This window comes from Chiloscyllium punctatum, chromosome 4, assembly GCF_047496795.1.
Source record: "Chiloscyllium punctatum isolate Juve2018m chromosome 4, sChiPun1.3, whole genome shotgun sequence".
Lineage (NCBI taxonomy): Eukaryota > Metazoa > Chordata > Chondrichthyes > Orectolobiformes > Hemiscylliidae > Chiloscyllium > Chiloscyllium punctatum.
In genome coordinates this window covers 3091618-3115928 of record NC_092742.1, presented here as the reverse complement: position 1 = coordinate 3115928, position 24311 = coordinate 3091618, and positions in this window count along the sequence as shown.

Here is a 24311-nt window from a genome sequence, read left to right as displayed (position 1 = left end):
GTTTAGGGGATCGATCGGGTACGGTGTGTGTACGGGATCGATCGGGTACGGTGTGTGTAGGGGGTCGATCTCGTGCGGTGCGTGTACGGGATCGATCGGGTACGGTGTGTGTAGGGGATCGATCGGGTACGGTGTGTGTAGGGGATCGATCGGGTACGATGTGTGTAGGGGATCGATCGGGTACGGTGTGTGTAGGGGATCGATCGGGTACGGTGTGTGTACGGGATCGATCGGGTACGTTGTGTGTAGGGGATCGATCGGGTACGGTGTGTATAGGGGATCGATCGGGTACGGTGTGTGTAGGGGATCGATCGGGTACGGTGTGTGTACAGGATCGATCGGGAACGGTGTGTGTAGGGGATCGATTGGGTACGGTGTGTGTACATGATCGATCGGGTACGGTGTGTGTAGGGGATCGATCGGGTACGGTGTGTGTAGGGGATCGATCGGGTACGGTGTGTGTCGGGGATCGATCGGGTACGGTGTGTGTACGGGATCGATCGGGTACGGTGTGTGTAGGGGATCGATCGGGTACGGTGTGTGTCGGGGATCGATCGGGTACGGTGTGTGTACGGGATCGATCGGGTACGGTGTGTGTAGGGGTTCGATCGGGTACGGTGTGTGTACATGATCGATCGGGTACGGTGTATGTACGGGATCGATCGGGCACGGTGTGTGTAGGGGATCGATCGGGTAAGGTGTGTGTCGGGGATCGTTCGGGTACGGTGTGTGTAGGGGATCGATCGGGTACGGTGTGTGTAGGGGATCGATCGTGTACGGTGTGTGTACAGGATCGATCGGGTACGGTGTGTGTAGGGGATCGATCGGGTACGGTGTGTGTACGGGATCGATCGGGTACGGTGTGTGTACGGGATCGATCGGGTACGGTGTGTGTCGGGGATCGTTCGGGTACGGTGTGTGTACAGGATCGATCGGGTACGGTGTGTGTACGGGATCGATCGGGTACGGTGTGTGTACAGGATCGATCGGGTACGGTGTGTGTAGGGGATCGATCGGGTACGGTGTGTGTACGGGATCGATCGGGTACGGTGTGTGTACGGGATCGATCGGGTACGGTGTGTGTAGGGGATCGATCGGGTACGGTGTGTGTACGGGATCGATCGGGTACGGTGTGTGTACGGGATCGATCGTGTACGGTGTGTGTAGGGGATCGATCGTGTACGGTGTGTGTAGGGGATCGATCGGGTACGGTGTGTGTAGGGGATCGATCGGGTACGGTGTGTGTAGGGGATCGATCGGGTACCGTGTGTGTAGGGGATCGATCGATTACGGTGTGTGTAGGGGATCGATCGGGTACGGTGTGTGTAGGTGATCGATCGGGTACGGTGTGTGTAGGGGATCGATCGGGTACGGTGTGTGTACGGAATCGATCGGGCACGGTGTGTGTAGGGGATCGATCGGGTAAGGTGTGTGTCGGGGATCGATCGGGTACGGTGTGTGTAGGGGATCGATCGGGTACGGTGTGTGTACGGGATCGATCGGGTACGGTGTGTGTAGGGGATCGATCGAGTACGGTGTGTGTACATGATCGATCGGGTACGGTGTGTGTCGGGGATCGATCGGGTACGTTGTGTGTAGGGGATCGATCGGGTACGGTGTGTGCAGGGGATCGATCGGGTACTGTGTGTGTACATGATCGATCGGGTACGGTGTGTGGAGGGGATCGATCGGGTACGGTGTGTGTAGGGGATCGATCGGGTACGGTGTGTGTACGGGATCGATCGGGTACGGTGTGTGTACGGGATCGATCGGGTACGGTGTGTGTAGGGGTTCGATCGGGTACGGTATGTGTCGGGGATCGATCGGGTACGTTGTGTTTAGGGGATCGATCGGGTACGGTGTGTGTAGGGGATCGATCGTGTACGGTGTTTGTAGGGGATCGATCGGATACGGTGTGTGTAGGGGTTCGATCGGGTACGGTGTGTGTACGGGATCGATCGGGTACGGTGTGTGGAGGGGATCGATCGGGTACGGTGTGTGTAGGGGATCGATCGGGTACGGTGTGTGTAGGGGATCGATCGGGTACTGTGTGTGTACATGATCGATCGGGTACGGTGTGTGGAGGGGATCGATCGGGTACGGTGTGTGTAGGGGATCGATCGGGTACGGTGTGTGTAGGGGATCGATTCGGTACGGTGTGTGTACGGGATCGATCGGGTACGGTGTGTGTAGGGGTTCGATCGGGTACGGTATGTGTCGGGGATCGATCGGGTACGTTGTGTGTACGGGATCGATCGGGTACGGTGTGTATATGGGATCGATCGGGTCCGGTGTTTGTAGGGGATCGATCGGGTACTGTGTGTGTAGGGGATCGATCGGGTACGGTGTGTGTACGGGATCGATCGGGTACGGTGTGTGTACGGGATCGATCGGGTACGGTGTGTGTAGGGGATCGATCGGGTACGGTGTGTGTACGGGATCGATCGGGTACGGTGTGTGTAGGGGATCGATCGGGTACGGTGTGTGTAGGGGATCGATCGGGTACGGTGTGTTTAGGGGATCGATCGGGTACGGTGTGTGTACGGGATCGATCGGGTACGGTGTGTGTAGGGGGTCGATCTAGTGCGGTGTGTGTACGGGATCGATCAGGTACGGTGTGTGTAGGGGATCGATCGGGTACGGTGTGTGTAGGGGATCGATCGGGTACGATGTGTGTTGGGGATCGATCGGGTACGGTGTGTGTAGGGGATCGATCGGGTACGGTGTGTGTACGGGATCGATCGGGTACGTTGTGTGTAGGGGATCGATCGGGAACGGTGTGTATAGGGGATCGATCGATTACGGTGTGTGTAGGGGATTGATCGGGTACGGTGTGTGTACAGGATCGATCGGGTACGGTGTGTGTAGGGGATCGATTGGGTACGGTGTGTGTATATGATCGATCGGGTACGGTGTGTGTAGGAGATCGATTGGGTACGGTGTGTGTAGGGGATCGATCGGGTACGGTGTGTTTAGGGGATCGATCGGGTACGGTGTGTGTACGGCATCGATCGGGTACGGTGTGTGTAGGGGGTCGATCTAGTGCGGTGTGTGTACGGGATCGATCAGGTACGGTGTGTGTAGGGGATCGATCGGGTACGGTGTGTGGAGGGGATCGATCGGGTACGGTGTGTGTCGGGGATCGATCGGGTACGGTGTGTGTACGGGATCGATCGGGTACGGTGTGTGTAGGGGATCGATCGGGTACGGTGTGTGTACATGATCGATCGGGTACGGTGTGTGTAGGGGATCGATCGGGTACGGTGTGTGTAGGGGATCGATCGGGTACGGTGTGTGTACATGATCGATCGGGTACGGTGTGTGTAGGGGATCGATCGGGTACGGTGTGTGTACATGATCGATCGGGTACGGTGTGTGTACGGGATCGATCGGGTACGGTGTGTGTAGGGGATCGATCGGGTACGGTGTGTGTAGGGGATCGATCGGGTACGGTGTGTGTAGGGGATCGATCGGGTACGGTGTGTGTACATGATCGATCGGGTACGGTGTGTGTACGGGATCGATCGGGTACGGTGTGTGTACGGGATCGATCGGGTACGGTGTGTGTAGGGGGTCGATCTAGTGCGGTGTGTGTACGGGATCGATCAGGTACGGTGTGTGTAGGGGATCGATCGGGTACGGTGTGTGGAGGGGATCGATCGGGAACGATGTGTGTAGGGGATCGATCGGGTACGGTGTGTGTAGGGGATCGATCGGGTACGGTGTGTGTACGGGATCGATCGGGTACGTTGTGTGTAGGGGATCGATCGGGTACGGTGTGTATAGGGGATCGATCGATTACGGTGTGTGTAGGGGATCGATCGGGTACGGTGTGTGTACAGGATCGATCGGGTACGGTGTGTGTAGGGGATCGATTGGGTACGGTGTGTGTACATGATCGATCGGGTACGGTGTGTGTAGGGGATCGATCGGGTACGGTGTGTGTAGGGGATCGATCGGGTACGGTGTGTGTCGGGGATCGATCGGGTACGGTGTGTGTACGGGATCGATCGGGTACGGTGTGTGTAGGGGATCGATCGGGTACGGTGTGTGTAGGGGATCGATCGGGTACGGTGTGTGTACATGATCGATCGGGTACGGTGTGTGTAGGGGATCGATCGGGTACGGTGTGTGTACATGATCGATCGGGTACGGTGTGTGTACGGGATCGATCGGGTACGGTGTGTGTAGGGGATCGATCGGGTACGGTGTGTGTAGGGGATCGATCGGGTACCGTGTGTGTAAGGGATCGATCGGGTACGGTGTGTGTACATGATCGATCGGGTACGGTGTGTGTACGGGATCGATCGGGTACGGTGTGTGTAGGGGATCGATCGGGTACGGTGTGTTTAGGGGATCGATCGGGTACGGTGTGTGTACGGGATCGATCGGGTACGTTGTGTGTAGGGGATCGATCGGGTACGGTGTGTATAGGGGATCGATCGGGTACGGTGTGTGTAGGGGATCGATCGGGTACGGTGTGTGTACAGGATCGATCGGGTACGGTGTGTGTAGGGGATCGATTGGGTACGGTGTGTGTACATGATCGATCGGTTACGGTGTGTGTAGGGGATCGATCGGGTACGGTGTGTGTAGGGGATCGATCGGGTACGGTGTGTGTCGGGGATCGATCGGGTACGGTGTGTGTACGGGATCGATCGGGTACGGTGTGTGCAGGGGATCGATCGGGTACGGTGTGTGTACATGATCGATCGGGTACGGTGTGTGTACGGGATCGATTGGGTACGGTGTGTGTAGGGGATCGATCGGGTACGGTGTGTGTAGGGGATCGATCGGGTATGGTGTGTGTACATGATCGATCGGGTACGGTGTGTGTAGGGGATCGATCGGGTACCGTGTGTGTAGGGGATCGATCGGGTACGATGTGTGTAGGGGATCGATCGGGTACGGTGTGTGTAGGGGATCGATCGGGTACGGTGTGTGTACGGGATCGATCGGGCACGGTGTGTGTAGGGGATCGATCGGGTAAGGTGTGTGTCGGGGATCGTTCGGGTACGGTGTGTGTAGGGGATCGATCGGGTACGGTGTGTGTAGGGGATCGATCGGGTACGGTGTGTGTAGGGGATCGATCGTGTACGGTGTGTGTACGGGATCGATCGGGTACTGTGTGAGTACATGATCGATCGGGTACGGTGTGTGTAGGGGATCGATCGGGTACGGTGTGTGTACGGGATCGATCGGGTACGGTGTGTGTAGGGGATCGATCGGGTACGGTGTGTGTAGGGGATCGATCGGGTACGGTGTGTGTACGGGATTGATCGGGTACGGTGTGTGTACGGGATCGATCGTGTACGGTGTGTGTAGGGGATCGATCGGGTACGGTGTGTGTAGGGGATCGATCGGGTACGGTGTGTGTAGGGGATCGATCGGGTACGGTGTGTGTACATGATCGATCGGGTACGGTGTGTGTAGGGGATCGATCGGGTACCGTGTATGTAGGGGATCGATCGATTACGGTGTGTGTAGGGGATCGATCGGGAACGGTGTGTGTAGGGGATCGATCGGGTACGGTGTGTGTAGGGGATCGATCGGGTACGGTGTGTGTACGGGATCGATCGGGTACTGTGAGTGTACGGGATCGATCGGGTACGGTGTGTGTACAGGATCGATCGGGTACGATGAATGTACGGGATCGATCGGGTACGGTGAGTGTACGGGATCGGTCGAGTACGATGTGTGTAGGGGATCGATCGGGTACGGTGTGTGTACGGGATCGATCGGGTACGGTGTGTGTACATGATCGATCGGGTACGGTGTGTGTAGGGGATCGATCGGGTACGGTGTATGTAGGGGATCGATCGGGTACGGTGTGTGTAGATGATCGATCGGGTACGGTGTGTGTACAGGATCGATCGGGTACGGTGTGTGTAGGGGATCGATCGGTTACGGTGTGTGTAGGGGATCGATTGGGCACGGTGTGTGTACGGGATCGATCGGGTACGGTGTGTGTAGGGGATCGATCGGGTACGGTGTGTGTACATGATCGATCGGGTACGGTGTGTGTAGGGGATCGATCGGGTAAGGTGTGTGTCGGTGATCGATCGGGTACGGTGTGTTTACGGGATCGTTCGGGTACGGTGTGTGTACGGGATCGATCGGGTACGGTGTGTGTACGGGATCGATCGGGTACGGTGTGTGTACATGATCGATCGGGTACGGTGTGTGTACGGGATAGATCGGGTATGGTGTGTGTACGCGATCGATCGGGTACGGTGTGTGTACATGATCGATCGGGTACGGTGTGTGTAGGGGATCGATCGGGTACGGTGTGTGTGGGGGCTCGATCGGGTACGGTGTGTGGAGGGGATCGATCGGCTACGGTGTGTGTAGTGGATCCATCGGGTACGGTGTGTGTACGGGATCGATCGGGTACGGTGTGTGTACATGATCGATCGGGTACTGTGCCTGTAGGGGATCGATCGGGTACGGTGTGTGTAGGGGATCGATCGGGTAAGGTGTGTGTACGGGATCGATCGGGTACGGTGTGTATACGGGAACGATCGGGTAAGTTGTGTGTACGGGATCGATCGGGTACGGTGTGTGTAGGGGATCGATCGGGTACGGTGTGTGTAGGGGATCGACCAGGTATGGTGTGTGTAGGGGATCGATCGGGTACGGTGTGTGTAGGGGATCGATCGGGTACGGTGTCTGTAGGGGATCGATCGGGTACGGTGTGTGTACATGATCGATCGGGTACGGTGTGTGTAGGGGATCGATCGGGTACGGTGTGTGTACATGATCGATCGGGTACGGTGTGTGAAGGGGATCGATCGGGTACGGTGTGTGTAGGGGATCGATCGGGTACGGTGTATGTAGGGGATCGATCGGGTACGGTGTGTGTGTACATGATCGATCGGGTACGGTGTGTGTACAGGATCGATCGGGTACGGTGTGTGTAGGGGATCGATCGGTTACGGTGTGTGTAGGGGATTGATTGGGTACGGTGTGTGTACGGGATCGATCGGGTACGGTGTGTGTAGGGGATCGATCGGGTACGGTGTGTGTACATGATCGATCGGGTACGGTGTGTGTAGGGGATCGATCGGGTAAGGTGTGTGTCGGTGATCGATCGGGTACGGTGTGTTTACGGGATCGTTCGGGTACGGTGTGCGTACGGGATCGATCGGGTACGGTGTGTGTACGGGATAGATCGGGTACGGTGTGTGTACGCGATCGATCGGGTACGGTGTGTGTACATGATCGATCGGGTACGGTGTGTGTAGGGGATCGATCGGGTACGGTGTGTGTGGGGGCTCGATCGGGTACGGTGTGTGGAGGGGATCGATCGGCTACGGTGTGTGTAGTGGATCCATCGGGTACGGTGTGTGTACGGGATCGATCGGGTACGGTGTGTGTACATGATCGATCGGGTACGGTGTGTGTAGGGGATCGATCGGGTAAGGTGTCTGTAGGGGATCGATCGGGTAAGGTGTCTGTAGGGGATCGATCGGGTACGGTGTGTGTAGGGGATCGACCAGGTACGGTGTGTGTAGGGGATCGATCGGGTACGGTGTGTGTAGGGGATCGATTGGGTACGGTGTCTGTAGGGGATCGATCGGGTACGGTGTGTTTAGGGGATCGATCGGGTGCGGTGTGTGTAGGGGATCGATCGGGTACGGTGTGTGAACATGATCGATCGGGTACGGTGTGTGTAGGGGATCGATCGTGTACGGTGTGTGTCGGGGATCGATCGGGTACGGTGTGTGTAGGGGATCGATCGGGTAAGGTGTGTGTACATGATCGATCGGGTACGTTGTGTGTACATGATCGATCGGGTACGGTGTGTGTACATGATCGATCGGGTACGGTGTGCGTACGGGATCGATCGAGTAAGGTGTGCGTACGGGATCGATCGGGTACGGTGTGTGTACAGGATCGATCGGGAACGGTGTGTGTAGGGGATCGATTGGGTACGGTGTGTGTACATGATCGATCGGGTACGGTGTGTGTAGGGGATCGATCGGGTACGGTGTGTGTAGGGGATCGATCGGGTACGGTGTGTGTCGGGGATCGATCGGGTACGGTGTGTGTACGGGATCGATCGGGTACGGTGTGTGTAGGGGATCGATCGGGTACGGTGTGTGTCGGGGATCGATCGGGTACGGTGTGTGTACGGGATCGATCGGGTACGGTGTGTGTAGGGGATCGATCGGGTACGGTGTGTGTACATGATCGATCGGGTACGGTGTGTGTACGGGATCGATTGGGTACGGTGTGTGTAGGGGATCGATCGGGTACGGTGTGTGTAGGGGATCGATCGGGTACGGTGCGTGTACATGATCGATCGGGTACGGTGTGTGTAGGGGATCGATCGGGTACCGTGTGTGTAGGGGATCGATCGGGTACGGTGTGTGTAGGGGATCGATCGGGTACGGTGAGTGTAGGGGATCGATCGGGTACGGTGTATGTACGGGATCGATCGGGCACGGTGTGTGTAGGGGATCGATCGGGTAAGGTGTGTGTCGGGGATCGTTCGGGTACGGTGTGTGTAGGGGATCGATCGGGTACGGTGTGTGTAGGGGATCGATCGTGTACGGTGTGTGTACGGGATCGATCGGGTACGGTGTGTGTACAGGATCGATCGGGTACGGTGTGTGTAGGGGATCGATCGGGTACGGTGTGTGTACGGGATCGATCGGGTACGGTGTGTGTACAGGATCGATCGGGTACGGTGTGTGTAGGGGATCGATCGGGTACGGTGTGTGTACGGGATCGATCGGGTACGGTGTGTGTACGGGATCGATCGTGTACGGTGTGTGTAGGGGATCGATCGTGTACGGTGTGTGTAGGGGATCGATCGGGTACGGTGTGTGTAGGGGATCGATCGGGTACGGTGTGTGTAGGGGATCGATCGGGTACCGTGTGTGTAGGTGATCGATCGATTACGGTGTGTGTAGGGGATCGATCGGGTACGGTGTGTGTAGGGGATCGATCGGGTACGGTGTGTGTAGGGGATCGATCGGGTACGGTGTGTGTACGGGATCGATCGGGCACGGTGTGTGTAGGGGATCGATCGGGTAAGGTGTGTGTCGGGGATCGATCGGGTACGGTGTGTGTAGGGGATCGATCGGGTACGGTGTGTGTACGGGATCGATCGGGTACGGTGTGTGTAGGGGATCGATCGAGTACGGTGTGTGTACATGATCGATCGGGTACGGTGTGTGTAGGGGATCGATCGGGTACGTTGTGTGTAGGGGATCGATCGGGTACGGTGTGTGCAGGGGATCGATCGGGTACTGTGTGTGTACATGATCGATCGGGTACGGTGTGTGGAGGGGATCGATTGGGTACGGTGTGTGTACATGATCGATCGGGTACGGTGTGTGTAGGGGATCCATCGGGTACGTTGTGTGTAGGGGATCGATCGGGTACGGTGTGTGTCGGGGATCGATCGGGTACGGTGTGTGTACGGGATCGATCGGGTACGGTGTGTGTAGGGGATCGATCGGGTACGGTGTGTGTCGGGGATCGATCGGGTACGGTGTGTGTACGGGATCGATCGGGTACGGTGTGTGTAGGGGATCGATCGGGTACGGTGTGTGTACATGATCGATCGGGTACGGTGTGTGTACGGGATCGATTGGGTACGGTGTGTGTAGGGGATCGATCGGGTACGGTGTGTGTAGGGGATCGATCGGGTACGGTGTGTGTAGGGGATCGATCGGGTACGGTGTGTGTAGGGGATCGATCGGGTACCGTGTGTGTAGGGGATCGATCGGGTACGGTGTGTGTAGGGGATCGATCGGGTACGGTGTGTGTAGGGGATCGATCGGGTACGGTGAGTGTAGGGGATCGATCGGGTACGGTGTATGTACGGGATCGATCGGGCACGGTGTGTGTAGGGGATCGATCGGGTAAGGTGTGTGTCGGGGATCGTTCGGGTACGGTGTGTGTAGGGGATCGATCGGGTACGGTGTGTGTAGGGGATCGATCGTGTACGGTGTGTGTACGGGATCGATCGGGTACGGTGTGTGTACAGGATCGATCGGGTACGGTGTGTGTAGGGGATCGATCGGGTACGGTGTGTGTACGGGATCGATCGGGTACGGTGTGTGTACGGGATCGATCGGGTACGGTGTGTGTAGGGGATCGATCGGGTACGGTGTGTGTACGGGATCGATCGGGTACGGTGTGTGTACGGGATCGATCGTGTACGGTGTGTGTAGGGGATCGATCGTGTACGGTGTGTGTAGGGGATCGATCGGGTACGGTGTGTGTAGGGGATCGATCGGGTACGGTGTGTGTAGGGGATCGATCGGGTACCGTGTGTGTAGGTGATCGATCGATTACGGTGTGTGTAGGGGATCGATCGGGTACGGTGTGTGTAGGGGATCGATCGGGTACGGTGTGTGTACGGGATCGATCGGGCACGGTGTGTGTAGGGGATCGATCGGGTAAGGTGTGTGTCGGGGATCGATCGGGTACGGTGTGTGTAGGGGATCGATCGGGTACGGTGTGTGTACGGGATCGATCGGGTACGGTGTGTGTAGGGGATCGATCGAGTACGGTGTGTGTACATGATCGATCGGGTACGGTGTGTGTAGGGGATCGATCGGGTACGTTGTGTGTAGGGGATCGATCGGGTACGGTGTGTGCAGGGGATCGATCGGGTACTGTGTGTGTACATGATCGATCGGGTACGGTGTGTGGAGGGGATCGATCGGGTACGGTGTGTGTAGGGGATCGATCGGGTACGGTGTGTGTACGGGATCGATCGGGTACGGTGTGTGTACGGGATCGATCGGGTACGGTGTGTGTAGGGGTTCGATCGGGTACGGTATGTGTCGGGGATCGATCGGGTACGTTGTGTTTAGGGGATCGATCGGGTACGGTGTGTGTAGGGGATCGATCGTGTACGGTGTTTGTAGGGGATCGATCGGATACGGTGTGTGTAGGGGTTCGATCGGGTACGGTGTGTGTACGGGATCGATCGGGTACGGTGTGTGGAGGGGATCGATCGGGTACGGTGTGTGTAGGGGATCGATCGGGTACGGTGTGTGTAGGGGATCGATCGGGTACTGTGTGTGTACATGATCGATCGGGTACGGTGTGTGGAGGGGATCGATCGGGTACGGTGTGTGTAGGGGATCGATCGGGTACGGTGTGTGTAGGGGATCGATTCGGTACGGTGTGTGTACGGGATCGATCGGGTACGGTGTGTGTAGGGGTTCGATCGGGTACGGTATGTGTCGGGGATCGATCGGGTACGTTGTGTGTACGGGATCGATCGGGTACGGTGTGTGTATGGGATCGATCGGGTCCGGTGTTTGTAGGGGATCGATCGGGTACTGTGTGTGTAGGGGATCGATCGGGTACGGTGTGTGTACGGGATCGATCGGGTACGGTGTGTGTACGGGATCGATCGGGTACGGTGTGTGTAGGGGATCGATCGGGTACGGTGTGTGTACGGGATCGATCGGGTACGGTGTGTGTAGGGGATCGATCGGGTACGGTGTGTGTAGGGGATCGATCGGGTACGGTGTGTTTAGGGGATCGATCGGGTACGGTGTGTGTACGGGATCGATCGGGTACGGTGTGTGTAGGGGGTCGATCTAGTGCGGTGTGTGTACGGGATCGATCAGGTACGGTGTGTGTAGGGGATCGATCGGGTACGGTGTGTGTAGGGGATCGATCGGGTACGATGTGTGTTGGGGATCGATCGGGTACGGTGTGTGTAGGGGATCGATCGGGTACGGTGTGTGTACGGGATCGATCGGGTACGTTGTGTGTAGGGGATCGATCGGGTACGGTGTGTATAGGGGATCGATCGATTACGGTGTGTGTAGGGGATTGATCGGGTACGGTGTGTGTACAGGATCGATCGGGTACGGTGTGTGTAGGGGATCGATTGGGTACGGTGTGTGTATATGATCGATCGGGTACGGTGTGTGTAGGGGATCGATCGGGTACGGTGTGTGTAGGGGATCGATCGGGTACGGTGAGTGTAGGGGATCGATCGGGTACGGTGTATGTACGGGATCGATCGGGCACGGTGTGTGTAGGGGATCGATCGGGTAAGGTGTGTGTCGGGGATCGTTCGGGTACGGTGTGTGTAGGGGATCGATCGGGTACGGTGTGTGTAGGGGATCGATCGTGTACGGTGTGTGTACGGGATCGATCGGGTACGGTGTGTGTACAGGATCGATCGGGTACGGTGTGTGTAGGGGATCGATCGGGTACGGTGTGTGTACGGGATCGATCGGGTACGGTGTGTGTACGGGATCGATCGGGTACGGTGTGTGTAGGGGATCGATCGGGTACGGTGTGTGTACGGGATCGATCGGGTACGGTGTGTGTACGGGATCGATCGTGTACGGTGTGTGTAGGGGATCGATCGTGTACGGTGTGTGTAGGGGATCGATCGGGTACGGTGTGTGTAGGGGATCGATCGGGTACGGTGTGTGTAGGGGATCGATCGGGTACCGTGTGTGTAGGTGATCGATCGATTACGGTGTGTGTAGGGGATCGATCGGGTACGGTGTGTGTAGGGGATCGATCGGGTACGGTGTGTGTACGGGATCGATCGGGTACGGTGTGTGTAGGGGGTCGATCTAGTGAGGTGTGTGTACGGGATCGATCAGGTACGGTGTGTGTAGGGGATCGATCGGGTACGGTGTGTGGAGGGGATCGATCGGGTACGGTGTGTGTCGGGGATCGATCGAGTACGGTGTGTGTACGGGATCGATCGGGTACGGTGTGTGTAGGGGATCGATCGGGTACGGTGTGTGTACATGATCGATCGGGTACGGTGTGTGTAGGGGATCGATCGGGTACGGTGTGTGTACATGATCGATCGGGTACGGTGTGTGTAGGGGATCGATCGGGTACGGTGTGTGTACATGATCGATCGGGTACGGTGTGTGTAGGGGATCGATCGGGTACGGTGTGTGTACATGATCGATCGGGTACGGTGTGTGTACGGGATCGATCGGGTACGGTGTGTGTAGGGGATCGATCGGGTACGGTGTGTGTAGGGGATCGATCGGGTACGGTGTGTGTAGGGGATCGATCGGGTACGGTGTGTGTACATGATCGATCGGGTACGGTGTGTGTACGGGATCGATCGGGTACGGTGTGTGTACGGGATCGATCGGGTACGGTGTGTGTAGGGGGTCGATCTAGTGCGGTGTGTGTACGGGATCGATCAGGTACGGTGTGTGTAGGGGATCGATCGGGTACGTGTGTGGAGGGGATCGATCGGGAACGATGTGTGTAGGGGATCGATCGGGTACGGTGTGTGTAGGGGATCGATCGGGTACGGTGTGTGTAGGGGATCGATCGGGTACGGTGTGTGTAGGGGATCGATCGGGTACGGTGTGTGTCGGGGATCGATCGGGTACGGTGTGTGTACGGGATCGATCGGGTACGGTGTGTGTAGGGGATCGATCGGGTACGGTGTGTGTACATGATCGATCGGGTACGGTGTGTGTACGGGATCGATTGGGTACGGTGTGTGTAGGGGATCGATCGGGTACGGAGTGTGTACATGATCGATCGGGTACGGTGTGTGTAGGGGATCGATCGGGTACCGTGTGTGTAGGGGATCGATCGGGTACGGTGTGTGTAGGGGATCGATCGGGTACGGTGTGTGTGTAGGGGATCGATCGGGTACGGTGTGTGTAGGGGATCGATCGGGTATGGTGTGTGTCGGGGATCGATCGGATACGGTGTATATACGGGATCGATCGGGTACGGTGTGTGTAGGGGATCGATCGGGTACGGTGTGTGTACATGATCGATCGGGTACGGTGTGTGTACGGGATCGATTGGGTACGGTGTGTGTAGGGGATCGATCGGGTACGGTGTGTGTAGGGGATCGATCGGGTACGGTGTGTGTACATAATCGATCGGGTACGGTGTGTGTAGGGGATCGATCGGGTACGGTGTGTGTCGGGGATCGATCGTGTACGGTGTGTGTACGCGATCGATCGGGTACGGTGTGTGTAGGGGATCGATCGGGTACGGTGTGTGTAGGGGATCGATCGGGTACGGTGTGTGTACGGGATCGATCGGGTACGGTGTGTGTACGGGATCGATCGGGTACGGTGTGTGTAGAGGATCGATCGGGTACGGTGTGTGTACGGGATCGATCGGGTACGGTGTGTGTACGGGATCGATCGTGTACGGTGTGTGTAGGGGATCGATCGGGTACGGTGTGTGTAGGGGATCGATCGGGTACGGTGTGTGTAGGGGATCGATCGGGTACGGTGTGTGTACATGATCGATCGGGTACGGTGTGTGTATGGGATCGATCGTGTACGGTGTGTGTAGGGGATCGATCGGGTACGGTGTGTGTAGGGGATCGATCGGGTACGGTGTGTGTAGGGGATCGATCGGGTACGGTGTGTGTACATGATCGATCGGGTACGGTGTGTGTAGGGGATCGATCGGGTACCGTGTGTGTAGGGGATCGATCGATTACGGTGTGTGTAGGGGATCGATCGGGTACGGTGTGTGTAGGGGATCGATCGGGTACGGTGTGTGTAGGGGATCGATCGGGTACGGTGTGTGTACGGGATCGATCGGGCACGGTGTGTGTAGGGGATCAATCGGGTAAGGTGTGTGTCGGGGATGGATCGGGTACGGTGTGTGTAGGGGATCGATCGGGTATTGTGTGTGTACGGGATCGATCGGGTACGGTGTGTGTAGGGGATCGATCGAGTACGGTGTGTGTACATGATCGATCGGGTACGGTGTGTGTAGGGGATCGATCGGGTACGTTGTGTGTAGGGGATCGATCGGGTACGGTGTGTGCAGGGGATCGATCGGGTACTGTGTGTGTACATGATCGATCGGGTACGGTGTGTGGAGGGGATCGATCGGGTACGGTGAGTGTAGGGGATCGATCGGGTACGGTGTGTGTACGGGATCGATCGGGTACGGGGTGTGTACGTGATCGATCGGGTACGGTGTGTGTAGGGGATCGATCGGGTACGGTATGTGTCGGGGATCGATCGGGTACGTTGTGTGTAGGGGATCGATCGGGTACGGTGTGTGTAGGGGATCGATCGGGTACGGTGTTTGTAGGGGATCGATCGGATACGGTGTGTGTAGGGGATCGATCGGGTACGGTGTGTGTACGGTATCGATCGGGTACGGTGTGTGTAGGGGATCGATCGGGTACGGTGTGTGTAGGGGATCGATCGGGTACGGTGTGTGTAGGGGATCGATCGGGTACTGTGTGTGTACATGATCGATCGGGTACGGTGTGTGGAGGGGATCGATCGGGTACGGTGTGTGTAGGGGATCGATCGGGTGCGGTGTGTGTAGGGGATCGATTCGGTACGGTGTGTGTACGGGATCGATCGGGTACGGTGTGTGTAGGGGTTCGATCGGGTACGGTATGTGTCGGGGATCGATCGGGTACGTTGTGTGTAGGGGATCGATCGGGTACGGTGTGTGTATGGGATCGATCGGGTACCGTGTTTGTAGGGGATCGATCGGGTACTGTGTGTGTAGGGGATCGATGGGGTACGGTGTGTGTAGGGGATCGATCGGGTACTGTGTGTGTACGGGATCGATCAGGTACGGTGTGTGTAGGGGATCGATCGGGTACGGTGTGTTTAGGGGATCGATCGGGTACGGTGTGTGTACGGGATCGATCGGGTACGGTGTGTGTAGGGGGTCGATCTCGTGCGGTGCGTGTACGGGATCGATCGGGTACGGTGTGTGTAGGGGATCGATCGGGTACGGTGTGTGTAGGGGATCGATCGGGTACGATGTGTGTAGGGGATCGATCGGGTACGGTGTGTGTAGGGGATCGATCGGGTACGGTGTGTGTACGGGATCGATCGGGTACGTTGTGTGTAGGGGATCGATCGGGTACGGTGTGTATAGGGGATCGATCGGGTACGGTGTGTGTAGGGGATCGATCGGGTACGGTGTGTGTACAGGATCGATCGGGAACGGTGTGTGTAGGGGATCGATTGGGTACGGTGTGTGTACATGATCGATCGGGTACGGTGTGTGTAGGGGATCGATCGGGTACGGTGTGTGTAGGGGATCGATCGGGTACGGTGTGTGTCGGGGATCGATCGGGTACGGTGTGTGTACGGGATCGATCGGGTACGGTGTGTGTAGGGGATCGATCGGGTACGGTGTGTGTCGGGGATCGATCGGGTAAGGTGTGTGTACGGGATCGATCGGGTACGGTGTGTGTAGGGGTTCGATCGGGTACGGTGTGTGTACATGATCGATCGGGTACGGTGTATGTACGGGATCGATCGGGCACGGTGTGTGTAGGGGATCGATCGGGTAAGGTGTGTGTCGGGGATCGTTCGGGTACGGTGTGTGTAGGGGATCGATCGGGTACGGTGTGTGTAGGGGATCGATCGTGTACGGTGTGTGTACAGGATCGATCGGGTACGGTGTGTGTAGGGGATCGATCGGGTACGGTGTGTGTACGGGATCGATCGGGTACGGTGTGTGTACGGGATCGATCGGGTACGGTGTGTGTCGGGGATCGTTCGGGTACGGTGTGTGTACAGGATCGATCGGGTACGGTGTGTGTACGGGATCGATCGGGTACGGTGTGTGTACAGGATCGATCGGGTACGGTGTGTGTAGGGGATCGATCGGGTACGGTGTGTGTACGGGATCGATCGGGTACGGTGTGAGTACGGGATCGATCGGGTACGGTGTGTGTAGGGGATCGATCGGGTACGGTGTGTGTACGGGATCGATCGGGTACGGTGTGTGTACGGGATCGATCGTGTACGGTGTGTGTAGGGGATCGATCGTGTACGGTGTGTGTAGGGGATCGATCGGGTACGGTGTGTGTAGGGGATCGATCGGGTACGGTGTGTGTAGGGGATCGATCGGGTACCGTGTGTGTAGGGGATCGATCGATTACGGTGTGTGTAGGGGATCGATCGGGTACGGTGTGTGTAGGGGATCGATCGGGTACGGTGTGTGTAGGGGATCGATCGGGTACGGTGTGTGTACGGAATCGATCGGGCACGGTGTGTGTAGGGGATCGATCGGGTAAGGTGTGTGTCGGGGATCGATCGGGTACGGTGTGTGTAGGGGATCGATCGGGTACGGTGTGTGTACGGGATCGATCGGGTACGGTGTGTGTAGGGGATCGATCGAGTACGGTGTGTGTACATGATCGATCGGGTACGGTGTGTGTAGGGGATCGATCGGGTACGTTGTGTGTAGGGGATCGATCGGGTACGGTGTGTGCAGGGGATCGATCGGGTACTGTGTGTGTACATGATCGATCGGGTACGGTGTGTGGAGGGGATCGATCGGGTACGGTGTGTGTAGGGGATCGATCGGGTACGGTGTGTGTACGGGATCGATCGGGTACGGTGTGTGTACGGGATCGATCGGGTACGGTGTGTGTAGGGGTTCGATCGGGTACGGTATGTGTCGGGGATCGATCGGGTACGTTGTGTTTAGGGGATCGATCGGGTACGGTGTGTGTAGGGGATCGATCGTGTACGGTGTTTGTAGGGGATCGATCGGATACGGTGTGTGTAGGGGTTCGATCGGGTACGGTGTGTGTACGGGATCGATCGGGTACGGTGTGTGGAGGGGATCGATCGGGTACGGTGTGTGTAGGGGATCGATCGGGTACGGTGTGTGTAGGGGATCGATCGGGTACTGTGTGTGTACATGATCGATCGGGTACGGTGTGTGGAGGGGATCGATCGGGTACGGTGTGTGTAGGGGATCGATCGGGTACGGTGTGTGTAGGGGATCGATTCGGTACGGTGTGTGTACGGGATCGATCGGGTACGGTGTGTGTAGGGGTTCGATCGGGTACGGTATGTGTCGGGGATCGATCGGGTACGTTGTGTGTACGGGATCGATCGGGTACGGTGTGTATATGGGATCGATCGGGTCCGGTGTTTGTAGGGGATCGATCGGGTACTGTGTGTGTAGGGGATCGATCGGGTACGGTGTGTGTACGGGATCGATCGGGTACGGTGTGTGTACGGGATCGATCGGGTACGGTGTGTGTAGGGGATCGATCGGGTACGGTGTGTGTACGGGATCGATCGGGTACGGTGTGTGTAGGGGATCGATCGGGTACGGTGTGTGTAGGGGATCGATCGGGTACGGTGTGTTTAGGGGATCGATCGGGTACGGTGTGTGTACGGGATCGATCGGGTACGGTGTGTGTAGGGGGTCGATCTAGTGCGGTGTGTGTACGGGATCGATCAGGTACGGTGTGTGTAGGGGATCGATCGGGTACGGTGTGTGTAGGGGATCGATCGGGTACGATGTGTGTTGGGGATCGATCGGGTACGGTGTGTGTAGGGGATCGATCGGGTACGGTGTGTGTACGGGATCGATCGGGTACGTTGTGTGTAGGGGATCGATCGGGAACGGTGTGTATAGGGGATCGATCGATTACGGTGTGTGTAGGGGATTGATCGGGTACGGTGTGTGTACAGGATCGATCGGGTACGGTGTGTGTAGGGGATCGATTGGGTACGGTGTGTGTATATGATCGATCGGGTACGGTGTGTGTAGGAGATCGATTGGGTACGGTGTGTGTAGGGGATCGATCGGGTACGGTGTGTTTAGGGGATCGATCGGGTACGGTGTGTGTACGGGATCGATCGGGTACGGTGTGTGTAGGGGGTCGATCTAGTGCGGTGTGTGTACGGGATCGATCCGGTACGGTGTGTGTAGGGGATCGATCGGGTACGGTGTGTGGAGGGGATCGATCGGGTACGGTGTGTGTCGGGGATCGATCGGGTACGGTGTGTGGAGGGGATCGATCGGGTACGGTGTGTGTCGGGGATCGATCGGGTACGGTGTGTGTACGGGATCGATCGGGTACGGTGTGTGTAGGGGATCGATCGGGTACGGTGTGTGTACATGATCGATCGGGTACGGTGTGTGTAGGGGATCGATCGGGTACGGTGTGTGTAGGGGATCGATCGGGTACGGTGTGTGTACATGATCGATCGGGTACGGTGTGTGTAGGGGATCGATCGGGTACGGTGTGTGTACATGATCGATCGGGTACGGTGTGTGTACGGGATCGATCGGGTACGGTGTGTGTAGGGGATCGATCGGGTACGGTGTGTGTCGGGGATCGATCGGGTACGGTGTGTGTAGGGGATCGATCGGGTACGGTGTGTGTAGGGGATCGATCGGGTACGGTGTGTGTACATGATCGATCGGGTACGGTGTGTGTACGGGATCGATCGGGTACGGTGTGTGTACGGGATCGATCGGGTACGGTGTGTGTAGGGGGTCGATCTAGTGCGGTGTGTGTACGGGATCGATCAGGTACGGTGTGTGTAGGGGATCGATCGGGTACGGTGTGTGGAGGGGATCGATCGGGAACGATGTGTGTAGGGGATCGATCGGGTACGGTGTGTGTAGGGGATCGATCGGGTACGGTGTGTGTACGGGATCGATCGGGTACGTTGTGTGTAGGGGATCGATCGGGTACGGTGTGTATAGGGGATCGATCGATTACGGTGTGTGTAGGGGATCGATCGGGTACGGTGTGTGTACAGGATCGATCGGGTACGGTGTGTGTAGGGGATCGATTGGGTACGGTGTGTGTACATGATCGATCGGGTACGGTGTGTGTAGGGGATCGATCGGGTACGGTGTGTGTAGGGGATCGATCGGGTACGGTGTGTGTCGGGGATCGATCGGGTACGGTGTGTGTACGGGATCGATCGGGTACGGTGTGTGTAGGGGATCGATCGGGTACGGTGTGTGTACATGATCGATCGGGTACGGTGTGTGTAGGGGATCGATCGGGTACGGTGTGTGTACATGATCGATCGGGTACGGTGTGTGTAGGGGATCGATCGGGTACGGTGTGTGTACATGATCGATCGGGTACGGTGTGTGTAGGGGATCGATCGGGTACGGTGTGTGTACATGATCGATCGGGTACGGTGTGTGTACGGGATCGATCGGGTACGGTGTGTGTAGGGGATCGATCGGGTACGGTGTGTGTAGGGGATCGATCGGGTACGGTGTGTGTAGGGGATCGATCGGGTACGGTGTGTGTACATGATCGATCGGGTACGGTGTGTGTACGGGATCGATCGGGTACGGTGTGTGTAGGGGATCGATCAGGTACGGTGTGTTTAGGGGATCGATCGGGTACGGTGTGTGTTTACGGGATCGATCGGGTACGTTGTGTGTAGGGGATCGATCGGGTACGGTGTGTATAGGGGATCGATCGGGTACGGTGTGTGTAGGGGATCGATCGGGTACGGTGTGTGTACAGGATCGATCGGGTACGGTGTGTGTAGGGGATCGATTGGGTACGGTGTGTGTTCATGATCGATCGGTTACGGTGTGTGTAGGGGATCGATCGGGTACGGTGTGTGTAGGGGATCGATCGGGTACGGTGTGTGTCGGGGATCGATCGGGTACGGTGTGTGTACGGGATCGATCGGGTACGGTGTGTGCAGGGGATCGATCGGGTACGGTGTGTGTACATGATCGATCGGGTACGGTGTGTGTACGGGATCGATTGGGTACGGTGTGTGTAGGGGATCGATCGGGTACGGTGTGTGTAGGGGATCGATCGGGTATGGTGTGTGTACATGATCGATCGGGTACGGTGTGTGTAGGGGATCGATCGGGTACCGTGTGTGTAGGGGATCGATCGGGTACGGTGTGTGTAGGGGATCGATCGGGTACGGTGTGTGTAGGGGATCGATCGGGTACGGTGTGTGTACGGGATCGATCGGGCACGGTGTGTGTAGGGGATCGATCGGGTAAGGTGTGTGTCGGGGATCGTTCGGGTACGGTGTGTGTAGGGGATCGATCGGGTACGGTGTGTGTAGGGGATCGATCGGGTACGGTGTGTGTAGGGGATCGATCGTGTACGGTGTGTGTACGGGATCGATCGGGTACTGTGTGAGTACATGATCGATCGGGTACGGTGTGTGTAGGGGATCGATCGGGTACGGTGTGTGTACGGGATCGATCGGGTACGGTGTGTGTAGGGGATCGATCGGGTACGGTGTGTGTAGGGGATCGATCGGGTACGGTGTGTGTACGGGATTGATCGGGTACGGTGTGTGTACGGGATCGATCGTGTACGGTGTGTGTAGGGGATCGATCGGGTACGGTGTGTGTAGGGGATCGATCGGGTACGGTGTGTGTAGGGGATCGATCGGGTACGGTGTGTGTACATGATCGATCGGGTACGGTGTGTGTAGGGGATCGATCGGGTACCGTGTATGTAGGGGATCGATCGATTACGGTGTGTGTAGGGGATCGATCGGGAACGGTGTGTGTAGGGGATCGATCGGGTACGGTGTGTGTAGGGGATCGATCGGGTACGGTGTGTGTACGGGATCGATCGGGTACTGTGAGTGTACGGGATCGATCGGGTACGGTGTGTGTACAGGATCGATCGGGTACGATGAATGTACGGGATCGATCGGGTACGGTGAGTGTACGGGATCGGTCGAGTACGATGTGTGTAGGGGATCGATCGGGTACGGTGTGTGTACGGGATCGATCGGGTACGGTGTGTGTACATGATCGATCGGGTACGGTGTGTGTAGGGGATCGATCGGGTACGGTGTATGTAGGGGATCGATCGGGTACGGTGTGTGTAGATGATCGATCGGGTACGGTGTGTGTACAGGATCGATCGGGTACGGTGTGTGTAGGGGATCGATCGGTTACGGTGTGTGTAGGGGATCGATTGGGTACGGTGTGTGTACGGGATCGATCGGGTACGGTGTGTGTAGGGGATCGATCGGGTACGGTGTGTGTACATGATCGATCGGGTACGGTGTGTGTAGGGGATCGATCGGGTAAGGTGTGTGTCGGTGATCGATCGGGTACGGTGTGTTTACGGGATCGTTCGGGTACGGTGTGTGTACGGGATCGATCGGGTACGGTGTGTGTACGGGATCGATCGGGTACGGTGTGTGTACATGATCGATCGGGTACGGTGTGTGTACGGGATAGATCGGGTATGGTGTGTGTACGCGATCGATCGGGTACGGTGTGTGTACATGATCGATCGGGTACGGTGTGTGTAGGGGATCGATCGGGTACGGTGTGTGTGGGGGCTCGATCGGGTACGGTGTGTGGAGGGGATCGATCGGCTACGGTGTGTGTAGTGGATCCATCGGGTACGGTGTGTGTACGGGATCGATCGGGTACGGTGTGTGTACATGATCGATCGGGTACTGTGCCTGTAGGGGATCGATCGGGTACGGTGTGTGTAGGGGATCGATCGGGTAAGGTGTGTGTACGGGATCGATCGGGTACGGTGTGTATACGGGAACGATCGGGTAAGTTGTGTGTACGGGATCGATCGGGTACGGTGTGTGTAGGGGATCGATCGGGTACGGTGTGTGTAGGGGATCGACCAGGTACGGTGTGTGTAGGGGATCGATCGGGTACGGTGTGTGTAGGGGATCGATCGGGTACGGTGTCTGTAGGGGATCGATCGGGTACGGTGTGTGTACATGATCGATCGGGTACGGTGTGTGTAGGGGATCGATCGGGTACGGTGTGTGTACATGATCGATCGGGTACGGTGTGTGAAGGGGATCGATCGGGTACGGTGTGTGTAGGGGATCGATCGGGTACGGTGTATGTAGGGGATCGATCGGGTACGGTGTGTGTGTACATGATCGATCGGGTACGGTGTGTGTACAGGATCGATCGGGTACGGTGTGTGTAGGGGATCGATCGGTTACGGTGTGTGTAGGGGATCGATTGGGTACGGTGTGTGTACGGGATCGATCGGGTACGGTGTGTGTAGGGGATCGATCGGGTACGGTGTGTGTACATGATCGATCGGGTACGGTGTGTGTAGGGGATCGATCGGGTAAGGTGTGTGTCGGTGATCGATCGGGTACGGTGTGTTTACGGGATCGTTCGGGTACGGTGTGCGTACGGGATCGATCGGGTACGGTGTGTGTACGGGATAGATCGGGTACGGTGTGTGTACGCGATCGATCGGGTACGGTGTGTGTACATGATCGATCGGGTACGGTGTGTGTAGGGGATCGATCGGGTACGGTGTGTGTGGGGGCTCGATCGGGTACGGTGTGTGGAGGGGATCGATCGGCTACGGTGTGTGTAGTGGATCCATCGGGTACGGTGTGTGTACGGGATCGATCGGGTACGGTGTGTGTACATGATCGATCGGGTACTGTGCCTGTAGGGGATCGATCGGGTACGGTGTGTGTAGGGGATCGATCGGGTACGGTGTGTGTAGGGGATCGACCAGGTACGGTGTGTGTAGGGGATCGATCGGGTACGGTGTGTGTAGGGGATCGATTGGGTACGGTGTCTGTAGGGGATCGATCGGGTACGGTGTGTTTAGGGGATCGATCGGGTGCGGTGTGTGTAGGGGATCGATCGGGTACGGTGTGTGAACATGATCGATCGGGTACGGTGTGTGTAGGGGATCGATCGTGTACGGTGTGTGTCGGGGATCGATCGGGTACGGTGTGTGTAGGGGATCGATCGGGTAAGGTGTGTGTACATGATCGATCGGGTACGTTGTGTGTACATGATCGATCGGGTACGGTGTGTGTACATGATCGATCGGGTACGGTGTGCGTACGGGATCGATCGAGTAAGGTGTGCGTACGGGATCGATCGGGTACGGTGTGTGTACGGGATCGATCGGGTAAGGTGTGCGTACGGGATCGATCGGGTACGGTGTGTGTACGGGATAGATCGGGTACGGTGTGTGGACGGGATCGATCGGGTACGGTGCGTGTAGGGGATCGATCGGGTAAGGTGTGTGTACGGGATCGATCGGGTAAGGTGTGTGTACGGGATCGATCGGGTACTGTGTGTGTACGGGATCGATCGGGTAAGGTGTGTGTACGGGATCGATCAGCTACGGTGTGTGTACGGGATCCATCGGGTAAGGTGTGCGTACGGGATCGATCGGGTACGGTGTGTGTACGGGATCGATCGGGTACGGTGTGTGTACGGGATCGATCGGGTACGGTGTGTGTACGGGATCGATCGGGTACGGTGTGTGTAGGGGATCGATCGGGTCAGGTGTGTGTACGGGATCGATCGGGTACGGTGTGTGTACGGGATCGATCGGGTACGGTGTGTGTACGGGATCGATCGGGTACAGTGTGTGTAGGGGATCGATCGGGTACGGTGTGTGTGCGGGATCGATCGGGTACGGTGTGTGTAGGGGATCGATCGGGTACGGTGTCTGTAGGGGATCGATCGGGTACGGTGTGTTTAGGGGATCGATCGGGTGCGGTGTGTGTAGGGGATCGATCGGGTACGGTGTGTGAACATGATCGATCGGGTACGGTGTGTGTAGGGGATCGATCGTGTACGGTGTGTGT